The 12,324-nt window shown below is 34.8% G+C and overlaps 1 protein-coding gene and 1 long non-coding RNA gene across 9 annotated transcripts in view; one reads left to right on the top strand and one right to left on the bottom strand.

Moving 5' to 3' along the window:
- The window catches only part of LOC140673262 (uncharacterized), a 115,952-nt gene that overhangs the window by 74,186 nt on the left and 29,442 nt on the right, over positions 1–12,324 (top strand). The gene's annotated exons all lie outside the window — the stretch shown is intronic.
- LOC140673240 (neural-cadherin) overlaps positions 1–12,324 on the bottom strand; it is a 192,860-nt gene that overhangs the window by 167,083 nt on the left and 13,453 nt on the right. Inside the window, exon 1 of one of the 8 annotated variants that reach the window (XM_072906043.1) lies at positions 3,446–5,498. The exons of the other annotated variants lie outside the window; for them this stretch is intronic. The gene's annotated coding sequence lies outside the window, so the exon portion shown is untranslated. Of the gene's footprint in view, positions 1–3,445; positions 5,499–12,324 lie in introns of those variants that run through there. 8 annotated transcript variants of the gene reach the window in all.

Raw genomic sequence — 12,324 nt, 5'->3', positions numbered from 1 at the left:
ATCCTTTTAAATTGGATAACCATATAAAATATTATCCAGTTAAAGAAATTTGCTGACGCTTGATATTTTCTGTTCTCAAAGTAATATCGCGATATAATATTTTAATAATTTTATGGAAATATAAAAAATTTGTAATTTTTTTTTCAAATTATGTGAATATACATTTTAGTCGAAGAATACTGCAGATTGATTTTTGATAAAAATATAAAGACTAAAATATTGCCAGTAACTTTTTTTTTATTTTTATTTTTATCGGCGGATATTTTAAATTAATACAGTCACGAACTTCATGGAACGTTTCAGAGGAACATGCTCATAAAAATTTTTTTACTCAACTTGTCTGCTACCTCTTGACATATAGTTTTCTCTACGCAGAAACCATAGTACCTATAATAAAATTCAAAATATTTCGAACGAGTTGTGGATCATCCGGCTATATATACTTTGCCAGAGAAGAGCAGAGTGTTTCAGGCTACGGCCACACTCTCGTGTCAACGATTAGCGATGAACGTAAAGAGATCCATTGAGCCAATTAAGAGGCCGGGGAGAGCACATGCTAACGAGCTGCGTAATGCTTTCTGAGAAAGTGACGCATCTGGACAACGGAATGTCCGTTGTAACGAACAAAGGAGGGTCATGGCGAGAGAGAGAGAGAGAGAGAGAGAGAGAGAGAGAGAGAGAGAGAGAGAGAGAAAAAAGAAAAAGATCGACGACAGAAGAGAGAGAGAGAGAGAGAGAGAGAGAGAGAGAGAGAGAGAGAGAGAGAGAGAGAGAGAGAGAGAGAGAGAGAGAGAGAGAGAGAGAGAGACAGGGATGAAGCGTGCGTACTGTAATCGTTCGGGGTTAATGAGGGGTTACGAACACATTGGCACAAGTCGCCGCGACGAAGAACAGGGAGAGATAACCACGCCGCCAAAGAGACTTCCGATCGATCCTTCTTTTTTCATCCCCGTTGAGCCGGTAATTTGCTGTGTAAACTCGGAAACCGGAATATCATCTGCGCTTGGCGATATTCCCTCGTGACGTTCCTTTCATCCGCGAAATGCGATCCAGTGTGAGCTTGCTTTACGTTTGACGTTTTAAGTGCCAATGGATTAATTAAAAGCTGATTAATAGCGCAATTTATAATAGCAGTTATATAATTATATTATACATTGCTGTAATATTATAGATATATTTGTATGTTTATATAATATATTGATCTCTTTTCAGCAATTATCTAAAATTATTAAGCTGATCATGCGATTAACAATCTTTGAAAGAATTTCAATTTTAACTATATCTCACATAACAAAAATTTATTTAATTAATATATATTTTCTGTTTTTCATATTATGGATTTTATTTTTGCCAAGTTATTTATTCTATATATTTAGAGCAGTTATTTCATAAAACAGGTTTAAAAGCAAATTAGTCCTTCGAGTCATCACCTGACTCTAATTAGTTGCAACGCTAGTATACCGCCGACACATACTGTTCGCCGTAATTGCTTCTAGAAAAAAAGCACTTGTTGGACAAGTCGTTAATTATTACAGAGTATATTTTGAGCGATAAAATAAAATAACGATGCGATTCTATGAATCGCACTCGCACATTTTTAAATAATTATTTAAAATATATATAAAGTATTGAATTTAACAAAATGATATAATTGTTATGCAGGCTATTCTATACAGTTCATTCCGGATTAATTATATAATCACAATATTAAATTTTTTTTTATTAATGTTCAATAGTATGAATACACAATTAAGAATTTTAATTTATGGTTTTTATGTAAACTGCACTATTACTGTTATATTTATAATTATAAACTTTAACAAAAAGATCCAGAAGCAAATAGCATTTCGGCAAACTTTTGCAAGAGCAGAACTCATTCTCAAATTTGTCAAAAAATATCCCACGGATGTTTGATGTAATCTAAACCTTACGATAACATCCCGTGGATTGTTTTTCATTCTTCACGGTCGAAGATTGATGCGATCTCTGGACAGATCCTAAGCGCAAGAAAAATCACCGGAATTAATTTAATACTGTTTTCTACGGTCGGTAGACAGACATATTTATCTCGAAAATTTCCCGATGATTGTGGCTCTAACATCGCGAGCAAGATATCAGCGTAGATCCCACGGAAATATCATAAGAGGATCCGCCTGTTCTTAAGCGAGTCAGAGACCATTAGTTGCTACGAACTTCATGTAGCACGTCTCACGATTACTTTGGGATAGTTTGCCGGTAACCCTAATGAACTTGGAGAGCAAGTCTCTCTGACAATCAGCAACAATGGACAGGATAGTCCAAGTTATTCGCGCTTCCTTTTATACGCTCCTTGAGGCAGAATAATATTGCGATAATTTAAATTTCAATATTAAATTCTGATATCTTTTAGTCATAGTCTCGTAAAATATTATCAGTTTTAATAGAATTTAAAAAGGAGGTTAATGCTAAATAAATGTGTCATAATTTTATTTTATTAATGTAAAATCTATTAAATTAGATAAAGATTAAAATTTTACATATTTTTATTTTATAGCTTATTTCATGAAATTTGTTATAATATTTTTGATCCATTTATTACTTACAAATGTCATTATCTTGATGTTTCAATTAAAATAAGCAGATACTTTTCAAAGTTTAATGTAAAAAGTTATATGAATTATATATGAAAAAAAGACTTTGGGACATTTTGTACAATAACAATGTAATTTCTCTCTTTCTCTGCTAATTTAAGTATCAATATCCTACTCGATTAATTTGAGGGTACGTAATAACTCGCGATCGATGAGGAATGCACAATTTCTTTGGATAATCTGCAGTTGAGTGTGTGGCACGCGGTCGATTTTCCATCGTCGACAGGTTTCACCACGACGAAAGCCAAATCCTGATAGTGTCGGATGAGGGAAACTCGGTGGCGATAAAATGGAAGCGGATAGGGGAGCGTGGTAGAGAATTGTGGAATGCGGGTATATATAAGATTTTTCGGCTACATGTGAAAGTGCATTACCATGTGAAGCAGCGTAGGAAATTCGGCGAGCATTTCCTGCACTCGTGAATTGAATCTTGTTTTAGATTTAGACAGTTTCGAAAAATTCTGCTGACGTAGCTTTCGAGAAATTTTAAGACAATTTTTCGTCGAGTTTTATTGCTAAAAATCTTTTTATTATTCAAATTCACTTTAACCGATTATTTAATTTTACTTCATTTATTAGAGTAAAAATTAAACGTTACTGACATTAATATTATTTATAAATTAAAGTTCAAATAAAATTATATTTAACTAATTATTTTTTATTAAAGTAAAATATTAATCTTTAATTTTTTTTTAGTTCTATACGTTTTTATATAAGGAAATAGATTCGAATGATTTTTATTCTTTAAATTATGAGATTGAAAATCTTATCTGTAAATGTATGAAAAATACGAAAATAGCTCTGCAACGACTTACATCTAACATAAAACATAGTCCATCACTTGTGAGATGTTTCCGTTCAATTCTCTTCGGTATCTCGTATATCCCATTTACGGTTAGTGCCCTCATCGTAACTCAGAAGTTACATCTCGTGTAACTTCTTCCGGCACCTACGACCAAACTTTACAACGATTTATATGCGGCGTCTAGCCATGTGTCTCTCTCTTGCTGTCAACCGCACGACCATTATAAACTCCAAAAATGTCATGTTTAACGTAATTTTATATATATATCTGATGTAATCTTGTAATCTTGCGCGAAATGTCAAATGGATCAATAATCACGTTTTGTTGCTCCAAAAAAAAAAGCAAAATCAAAGCTTTTATAGTTTATCTCATACATACTTTTCTGACTCAACCGTCATGTAACCAACAGTAACCGCGGCAAGTTCTCTCAGCGGATCGCCGCAGGCATTCGATTAACTACATTCTCCACTTTCCATTCGAGCAAACTCTCTCGAGCTCCTCCCTGCCCGCTTTATTTCCTTCGATAATTAGGACTTCCGGTCCCGAGAGATGGCTGGTAAAAACGTAGAGCTGAGATGCCGACCTTCCTCATTCACGAGAAGACGAATCATCGGAAATCGAAAAATCCTGTTCTGTCCTTTGGTCAAGAAGATTCTTCACTTTCTTCTGCTATCGGCTATCGAACGAGTCTGGGAGAGACGGTGGTGGCGTCGAGCTGGAAGGAGGCAGGAACCACCCCGCGACGCGGCGTCTGATCTTCGCACATCGATTCTCGTGGGCAAAGGCCGCCGGCGCAGTTTAGCTCGTAAAATATTTGGCTGCTGCCGTTGGAGGACGCCATTTTCCTCACTTTATTTCTCTTTCCTTGTTTTTATTCTGTCCTTTTACATTGCTCGCTTTTTCTCTGTTTTCTCTCTCTCTCTCTCTCTCTATCTCTTTCTCTTTGATATCTCTGCCTTTTAATCTATCCATCTTTTTTTCTCTCACATCGTTTAATATCCTTTACTTTATCCTCGTTGCTTTCCCCTCTATTCATCTCTTTCTTTTCCGTCCCCTTTTAGCGTCTTTGACCTTCCACCACCATCTGCCCCATCTTTTTCTCTTTTTCTTTCTCTCTCTTTCTCTCCTGTCGAGAGTCAGAGAGAAGGAGGAGCCAAAACTCGGGGATCTATCTGTCTCCTTCGGTCTCGGTCGCCACGCTCTGGGCATCTCTTGATATAAGGGGAGCGCTAGGATAGGGGTTCGCGGAAATCCCGCAGCGACACAGGGAGTCGACCGAGACGACGACGACGACGACGACGACGACGACGACGACGACAAACTCTCAGCAGAGAAGGCATTCTGGAGCATACAGACGCGGCAAAAGCTTGGGTGAGACGATAGATAGAGAAGGAGAGTGGAAAGCCGTCAGAGGGACGAAGGAGGAAGTGCGAGAGAGCTGGCAGGAGAGACGGATTGCGTCGCCAAAAGAGGGAGCCAAAGTGGAAGAGAGTCGACAAACGAGGAGACAAACGCGCTTCGGTCGAAGGAGCACGCGTGCGGCATTAGAGAACATTGTGTAAAGAGAAACAGAGACGAAATGAATAAAAGGGTAGAATTGTTGAAATAGTAAAGAAAGAAAAAAACGTGTATAAAAAAAGAACAGACATAGTATGAGAAACTTTATTTCATTTTGATGTTCAATTCTCTATGGATAATTAAAAATTATATTACGAACGAGTACGAGTTTTAATTTTATATCGTAACTATAATATCAATGTACGAACTTGCCAATGTGCGAATTTCCCAGAGAGAGAGAGAAAGAGAGAGAGAGACAGGAATAAGATGAGCAAATGAGAAAATCTGTTGAAATATGGGAAGAAAAGAGAAAAATGGAAACAAAGAATGAGATACGATTACTACTTTATTTTATCCTGGGATTAAATCTCTTGAGAGCGATCACAGATATTATACAAACTGATATATAATTTGACAAAGATATAAAAAGTGGATACAGAGTATACAAAGAGAAACAGAAGTAAAATACGGAAAAAGGGAAAATATAAAGAGACAGAAAAATTTATTTTATACTAGATTTAAATCCTCTAAGGATCAGTCAAAGATTATATAAACTAACGGAAGTTAAAACTTGTTATAATTATTAAAAAAAAAAAAAAGAAAAGAGTATAAATGTAGAGTAATAGAAAAATTGCGAATAAGTTATAAGTGAGAGCTGTGGAAAAGGAACAGATAAGAACAGAAAAGAAAGAAAAAAAAAAAAAAAAAGGAAATTTATTTCTTTTTGAGATAAAATTCTACGATCGGAGAACAAAGTGCTATGACTTATAATTTCATATAATTGCGAGAGCGCGCGATTCCACGGGCTCGAGTTAAATTTCATACGATTTAGATATGAATTGTTGAAATGAGTCCGATAAGACAGGAGTGAGAGAGGTAGAAAGCGATAGAAGATAGGTTACTTGAATTGATTGAGAGAAAAGCCAGGAGACGACGACGGCCGTCGCCGCTATTGCTAGCTGCTTGAGAGCGTGCTGGTACCATTACGATGTAGTAGTAACGGCGGTACTAGTGGTGGTGGTAGTGGCGGTGGTGATGGCGTAGCAGCGCTGGTGGGGTCGAGGGTTGTCAATCGATAGCGGTTGCATGCGTCTCTGAAACCACCCTCGTTGCCGCTCCGCCGTCGCGTTTTCTCCCTCTCTCTTTTTCTCTTTTTCCTCCGCTATATTATTGCTAGAGGCAGTTAATCTGCGAAGTTTCCTCGACGATTCCTCTCGCCGGCGCGGAACGCACGCGGTTACGTCGTGATGGCGTTTAAAACTTTCGGGATTTGTTCTTCATGCACCTGCACTTCCGGCCGGCCATTAAGGCATTTGCGCGCGTGAGATATTCACGCTGCGGAATAATATATTACTCTGTAATATTTTCGTGAAATATCTCCAATTACCTTGCTGTTGACAAAGCAATAACGCTCCTCTTCAATGCATTATCTCAGCGTCAATAACAATGTCATTATACAATAACAGCTACACAGGTTTGATATACCTTTATGAAACAGATCAGGTCAAGTCTATAACATAGTTAATGGTCCTTAACACAGTTGTTACTCCGATAATGAAGTGATAACGACGTCTGTCGTTTTATGTATAAATCTCATTTAACACAAAAGTAGAGCAAACATAAAAAAGTTTTTAATAATATATTTACATACTGATTGGATAAATTTTTCAAGCTACTTTTATTCTAACTAGATGAAAACAGCATAAAATAAATAACATATCTACAGTTTAATTTCGATATGATTTCTTTTTCATTAATGAATAATAACGTCTTTTATCATTTGAAATAAATTATGTCGTTATATAAATCTGAGCTGTCGGATCAAATCTACAGTTAATTTCCTCGACGCTAAAGAAATGACAATCTTGATACTTAAATCATTTAATATTCAGATCTTTATATCTTTCGGGTGCGCATGAAGAAATTCCTATATATCTACGTCTCCTCGCACGAACGTGAGATGTCACAGCGGCATATATATGTGGAAATATACCATAGCTCGCATAAAAAGAATCCAAGAATCTCATTTTCACAAGATGATCTCGATCCACTTTTTGCGACGCGTCATCGCACGAGAGCTCTCATTTATTTTCCACGTTCGAAATGTGATGACATGAACATGCCATCGTGTCTATGGCTGTGTGCGCGTGCGTGTGCATGTGGTATCTCTCTAAAAACATTCTTTTTTTACTCTCTCGTGTGTAAAAAAAATTCTAACATAACATACGATATTCCTATCTACTCGAATATCGAATTATTTTATGCTTGATGTACACGGCTGTCGTCGTGAGACTGTATAATTTGGATGGTTCGCGGTTTTAATGAGATTGGAAAACGAAAAAAGTTACGACTTCGCTCGCGCGTGTAATAACCGAGTTCGTGATGTACATACACCGTGGGATCATGACATCTGATAATTAGATAGTGTACGGAAAAATGCTGGATGTCAGCAGCGTACTCGCTTAAACACGACATTAGTCGGAGTTAAATTTCATCGTTTGTCATAATAATTGTCACTGTTGATAAAACACGCTTTAATAATGGAGCGTGAAGACAAATTTTTTTCATCTGTAATAGCATATTTAATTATTTCTATTTATTCTCTATCGACTTTTTAAAGTATTGTACATTAAAGTACATTTAATTTATTACATAATTTTTAAACGCTTCGTAAGAAAATCTTAATTACTTTTTTTCGACGTAATATTTATATTTTCTGTTTTATTTACGTTAGGTATTTACATTACGAATTATATAATAAATAGGATTAGAAGCCATTTCTATATATTTGATAATTTTACGAAGCAAAATTTTACATATCTCAAAGATAACAATTGACAGTTGTAATTTAGAACTGATGTTTTTTTTTTTTTTTCTTTCTTTTCTAATTCGTAATTTTGCAAATTATGGAAATCTGTTATTTTGTTAGGCGAAACACGCAAGACACGTTGATGAGATCGAAATTTAGACATAATATTCTACTTTGTCTCCCTTTCTCTCTCTGGAAATTATTCTGAATCCCAAAGGGTTAATACATACATATAGCGCGTGTCACGTACATCTCATTGTTATGCTACAAAACGGTGTCGTCGTGGCTGTCGCATGCTCGTACAATGTTGATGGAAGGATGTCCGTGATGGGTTAGCAAGCTGCTATCGGACGACTCGACCGTCTCTACTAAATCAATGAACACACTGGGATCCACCAGATGTTTGGGCAGAGCCATGTCATTAGAGAGACGGAAGAATATATATATGTATATATATCAGGAGGGAATATACACCATCGAGAGAGATTGCCACATATTTCTTCTGATACTACAATACAATCGATACTACTTTGATCTCTAACGCACCATTGTCCGTCATTTTTCAACAGCCTTTCGTCCGCACGCTATAATTTATCTTAACTATATATCTCTCTTATTGTTAGTTTTTATTTAGCGGCTTTAATCTATTTCAAATTGATTTATATCAACATCAGGAACTAGCTTTATGACTATTCCTATGATATCTATAATCTATGATTTATTATTTTATTTTTTGAAAAAGGAATGGCTATAAAAAGAATTTATGAAAAAATACCGTGAAAGTACGTATAACTCTTTACATATTGAATGCGAAGATATATTTGCAAGTTTTATATGAATTTTGTATTGTTTTCACTAGAAAATTTGTTTTCGTCGATTATTTTGCGCGTGCACGTGCTAGCTATTATGACCTAAATTTCTATTGGATAGATTAAAGTTCACCTTTAGAGTCGGTAAACTTTTAAATAGAAGATATTAATAAACCTGATAAAATCTAATTGTTAATAGGACTTATAATTTTATCTGAAAAACAGATTTACAGAAAGAATGATTAATGTTTATTTTATAATTTAACTCACGTTAAAAAAATAAACCAATAAAAATGGATGGACTTAGACATTGTTAGTTACATAAATTATTTTAAATACAAAACAAATAAGAGAAAGAGAATATATGCATATACACACACACACACACACACATCTCTATCATCTTTATTGTTTTAGCTTTGAGATACACGCCATATGCATTTACATCCAACTGTAATTTCACGAATTGTCGGAAAACTTCTATTCACGATATAAATATTTTATATTAAAATTTCCGATCTCGTAGATGACAATATACAGTTTCGCAGTTTTGAATGTCGTGCTACCGATTTTCTGATGTGCGAAGGAATATTTCCATTCGATGGAATAAATATGCCAGAATTTCAGAGGATGCGACGCATGGGGCTACCTATTTGAATATACGAAACTCAAACGGTGAAAGATATATCTCGTGTAATGGAATAAATGACTTGACAGAATTGTGTGCCAACGTTCTCTCTTCGCTCAGTATACAATGACTGTGTAATCGCATTAAACGGCTCCCGTGTGTAGAAATATTAATGCAAAATTTAATGCAACATTTTATTCATACTTCAATCTACCGCAACGATTTCGCATGTATATTTTCTTACACACGTATTGTTGGGAAAGAGATGGGAAAATATTATCAAAACGCAAATCGTTTCCTGAAAAAGGTTTAAATTTTGTAAACAATGTTAAATGTTAATATTAAATGTAAATATTACATTTAATTTTTTTTTATGATTTAAACTAAATCATATTTTAATTAAAATAAAAGTCATGAGAAATTAAAGAAGAAAATACATAAATTATCTACAAAGAATGTGTTAGAAGAGATTTGATCTTATTTTATATTTATCTTATTTTTGGTTTTATATAATTTTGAAATAATCTTTAGCTCGAAAAAAATTCATGAGAAGCTAATTTTTGTGTAATTTTTCTAATATATTTAATTAAAAAATTTTTGATAATTACACTTGAATTTTTTATATAACGCCACACTCCCTTACTATTTTTTATCAATACATTTGACGATATAAAAATAGCTGCCTCTGAACTTTAAGCGAGATTGCGTTCTCGCAATGCATGCAACTTTTTCAAAATATAAACTAAGTCTTAACGCTTAAATAGGAAAGTACACACAGAGATAAGCTGCTCGCCGCAATACAAGCAAATGCCATTGCTGTGTGGTGACTTTCGTGTATCCAAAAGAAATAGATGAAACAGGACGTATCGTTGCAAAACACGCCACGTCCACTTTGCTGCCCGTCTAGGTTCTTATTTTTCTTGAGCAATATTGCGAAGACATTAAGGGCAAAGTGGATCAAGTTAGTATCGTAGCGACCCACTTGTGCTTCTCGGTTTTCAAAATTTTTTTTTTTGTCAACTCGGGAAAAGTCCTGTGAGCCGGATAAGCCGTTGCTCGACGTGTGCTCGAAAATCGTATACGTAACCGGATTTACGCGATGCATAGAATCCGCACGAGACATAAAAAGCATATAATGCCCGTAATTCTTAGGCTACGAGATAATGAGGATAGTAATGAAAAACAGTGTTTACAAAGAGCTTTAGTTTTACAAATTTAAAAAACATAATTGCAGTTTGAAACTCTTTTTCCACATTGCAAAGTAGGTATATGAATTTTCAATGATTAATGACTTGAAATTATACTATAACAAACGAATAAACGTGATCGTAAAATCATTTATCGCTTTTAGAAAGTAATCTTAATTTAAGTAAATAATTATTTACATATAATATTTCATTATTACAAGCGATGACTTTAATTAAAAATTTTATATTCAAGTTTGCCTTTATTGTAAAAAGCTTCTGGTTGGTTTGAGGAATCGATAGACGAAGAAAACTACAAGTATGCAAAATTCCCCTTTTATAAAAAGCAGTTTAAAGAATTACAAATTCTTTCAAATTTAAAATTTTATTATCTAAATCATTCATATGCGATGACATGATGCATATTGTAACGATGAATTAAATATTCTAGACGGAAACGCCGCAACAGCAAAACACGCGTAAAGAGACATTTTTGCAACACCTTGCGTAACGAGGTGTATTATGCATAGCGAGGGGGGGACCGATAACAATCGCGGAACATTGCAACGAGTCATTAAGATTGCCGGGCCCGTGTGCTTTCTGTCTTTTTCATTCACGCGTCACTGTCCATCGAAATGAATGGTCTCGTATCGGCGTCATTTGCGACAGACGTTGGAGAAACCGCGGAAGCACGTAACATGGCAGCAGACCGTGAAACGCGTGTAAAGAGCGGCGATGGCCCAAACACAAAAGAGTCTGGAATCCTTCTCTGTAATAGTCTCGAGATGCTGGTCGAGAAAGAAAGAATAAAAGAGGGAGAGAAAGTGAGACAGAGAGAGAGAGAGAGAGAGAGAGAGAGAGAGAGAGAGAGAGAGAGAGAGAGAGAATCCAAGGTGAAGGACTGAGCGCTCGGCTTTTTAGACTCTCAAGGACTGGTACAACCCTTTGCGCTCCATCGACACCATATGGCGTGACTAAACTCCATAATACTCGGCGGATATGTAAAACCCGACGGTGTGCACAGCTAGCTCGACGTATGCCCGCTGTGACCAATCCGTAAAAATAGCTTCAAAGAGCGCGTACTCTGTGAATAGATCGTCCCTGACGTGTGCGAGATTCGCGATGCACTCGCAAAACGTATTTTGCTTATATCGACGAAACCGATAACGTTCTGTCGAACGCAATATCGTTCCGATTGCATTAAATTTTCGCCAGCTGTTTTTACAATTGATATTTTGATCAATTTTCACACGATTCTTATATTAATAAAAATGTATAGTTATGCTTCTAAAATTTTATGAGCGATTTAAAGTTTTCTCGTTTTTACACATAAGTTAAAATAAAATATAGAGTTGTCTTAAATTATTGTGTGTGTGTGTGTGTGTGTGTGTGTGTGGTTATTTGACACTCAAATTTATAATTTTTTAAAAATCAATTTTTTGAATAAATCTTAAAATTCTAAGGAACAATCTTTATAAAATTTATGTGTATATATTATCGACTTTTTTATTTATATGTTAAAAAGTTAATCTCTATAATTTAATAATTTTTGTTAATTAGATATTCTTAAAAAAATTCTCATCTTCTTATCATCTTACTAATAATAATTTGCGAAACAGTATCTCTTATTTATTTTACTTTTATCTATAGCATATTTTTAATCAAAATAAAATAAAAAAAACTTTAAGATATGAATTTATTTATTTCATTAAGATAAAACTGCATTTTTTATTCATACAATTCAGTATAATTTGACAACGATTTAACGAACAGACATTCTTTAAGTAATTAAGAATTATATAATTCTCCTTAACAGTGTTTGTCGACAAAATTAACTCGATTAAAATCGATACCGAGACTTATTGCGTTCCATCGTCTTTTAAACAAACGATCGTAAGTAAG

This window comes from Anoplolepis gracilipes, chromosome 14 (genome assembly GCF_047496725.1).
Source record: "Anoplolepis gracilipes chromosome 14, ASM4749672v1, whole genome shotgun sequence".
Classification (NCBI taxonomy): Eukaryota; Metazoa; Arthropoda; class Insecta; order Hymenoptera; family Formicidae; genus Anoplolepis; species Anoplolepis gracilipes.
Note: the sequence above shows the minus strand (reverse complement) of the source record. Positions and strands in the feature narration are given on the sequence as shown.